The sequence below is a fragment of the Mus caroli genome, chromosome X (assembly GCF_900094665.2).
Source record: "Mus caroli chromosome X, CAROLI_EIJ_v1.1, whole genome shotgun sequence".
Taxonomy (NCBI): Eukaryota; Metazoa; Chordata; class Mammalia; order Rodentia; family Muridae; genus Mus; species Mus caroli.
In genome coordinates, this window is record NC_034589.1 from 95,634,570 (window position 1) to 95,637,167 (window position 2,598).

Sequence of the window (2,598 nt, forward strand, 5' to 3'; positions counted from 1 at the left end):
CATGGTTCCCAAGTACCCCACTCAAGTAATCAGGCTTGGCAGCAAGCATCTCTACCCACAGAGTCATCTCTCAAGCTCTCCACTTCTCTATTTTTCACTTGACTGTCTAATCTGGCCAATAGATGTGAAACTCTGGAATCTTTTGCAAGCATTGTCTCTTTATCCAGTTATCAGTTATCAATGAAATATAGTAACATGTTTCAAATCTTCATGAATGCAGGAACACAGGCAAATGAATTCCACACTGGAAAGGGCAGCTATCATTCTGTGAAGGCCCTCACCCATAGCAATGTGTCATCCTGGAGAAGGACTTCACTAGACTTTACTGCTGGCTGGAGGAATGTGCCTTTCTGACACATGGATCTGGGTTTAAGAGATGTCTTGCAGCTAAGCTTTGATGAAGACTGAAACAACTTTATTTTTCTTTCCTGTTTGCATCGACCAGCTTTCTGTCACTGTGACAAAATAATAATACCAAGTCCAAACCGTCCTCTAAGATGTCCTTAGAGCAAAAGATGTACAGTGGTCAAGGTCAAGTCACCTGGGACATTCTGTTGGTACAGTTCGTGTTCTTCCTGGGGCAAGGTTGAGACTGGTGTACTTTTAGAGGATGGAGCTTAGTGGAAGTTAGCTCTCTGAGGAAATGTCCTTAAAGGTGATGCTGAACCCTCTACCTTCTCCTGTGCCTTTTACTTCCCAGCTACCAAGAGGTGAACAGCTTTGCCCTATCGTGTTCAGTGACTTTCTCCTCCTCTCAGGCCCACCAACCCTAGACCTAAACCCAGAGCCAAAATAAACCTTTCCATCTTGTCAGTTGATTATCTTGTGTATTTAGTCACAGTGATGAAAATCTGACTAACACAGTTCTCTAGCAAACCTCTAGAAAAACACTGATAATTGCTTCTAGCTGGCCTCTTTCCTAAGAATATGAGTTTCTGGTCCACAGATTCATCCATGTAATTATGTAGCCTTTTGAGAGGGGTTGTAAATAAATAAGCAAGCAAGTAAATAAATAAATAAACAAACAAACAAACAGCAATAGCGATTAGGACTACACAGCCACTTCTATCTTCCCAAGCAGCCCTCACCTGGAATGCCCTGTATCCCTTCATCCTGGCCTGAGCTGGGTACTATTGAAATGGTGTGCAGATTTTCTGGGTTAACCATCTCCCTTATGCCCTGGGACCTACTTAGGAAAATTTTGCCTATGTGTATTGAAAGCTGTCATTTGTATTGAAAACTGTCCCTTGACTCCTGTCTCATTGATCAAAGTCACCCAAAATGACTCATTTTGTTCCGTAATGAAGCTCAGGGACATCCAGATGATGGACTCCACATGTGAGACCGTGCGGCCATCTGAGCCTGCTGTTGCTAAGGCAGCCAGCCATGCTCCGGTCATGGCATGAGCAGATCTCTCTCACCAGGCTTGCTAATATTGTTTATGAAGCCTAGGGCTCTGAACTAGAAGTGTTGCTGGTCAAACATACCCTATATAAAGTGATCAGTTTTCTCCATTCTTTGTCCCAGTCTCGGGTAGAACAGGAATGATGTGCCCCTGTCTGGGCTGACAATGGAGCTGTGCTGGAGACAGCATGCTTATTTTCTTCAGGGCCTCTTACCTTGTATGAGAGACAGTCTGACAGGGAGCACCTTAAGTAGATTCTGGGAAATCAACAGGCTGATGTAAAATGCTTAAATGTTGCTCCCAAACATTCATTATGAGACGAAAGTCTGCTGAGGAGTCAAGGTAGCAGCTGCATTCAGCTGCTTAGTGGGAGCTGATAGACAAGTTCTGTGCTGCAGCAACTCTGCTCCTCCCCTCTCTGTTTTCCCTGACTGCCTTTCAGCCTCTACTGCTCAGCAACTCTGTAAGGAAATGAGCAGAATGGTAAATAGGCCTCTGACAAGTTGATTCCCATAGCGGTATCTTTTGAGATATTTTACTTTTGATCCCCCCCCCTTTTTGTTTACTATCTTTTCTACCGAACTACTCAGACTTCCCATGGCCTGAACTCCAAGTCTCTTGAAGAAGCCCTGCCAGCTCTTCCAGGAACCCTGAGTGTGCTGATAATTGACCTGGAGTTTCCTTCCTGGAGTTCTGCTTGCTAACTTGCTTGCATGCTCGTCTAACAGGTCTGCCCACCGTTCCTTAAACACATCTCACAGCTTCCTGTCACCTGAAATGTCCAGCCAGCCCCTCTGTGTTCTGTAATGAGACAAGTACAGTTCTGCCTCTTGAGAAATCTACACCTAGGAGCTATTCCCTGGCTGTTAGTCACTCTGCCTAGTTCACCCCCGGCCCCCTTTCAGCTTCTTACTCACATTCTCTTGTATAGTTTTGTTTGTTTTTTTAATTTTGTCTCTTTGGTTGTTTGTTTTTGCTTTGTTTTGTTTTGGAGACAGGGTCTCACTGTATAGCCCTGATAGACCTGGATATCACTTATAGATTCACTCATGATTCTTCTGCCTCCATTTCTCAAAAACAGATATCTACAAGCATGCATCTCCATGCATGGTTCTCTTCCTTTCTTTCCCTCTTCCTCTTTTCTTCTCTTTCGTTCTTTCCTTCTTTTTTTTTTTTTTTTTTTTTTTTTTTTT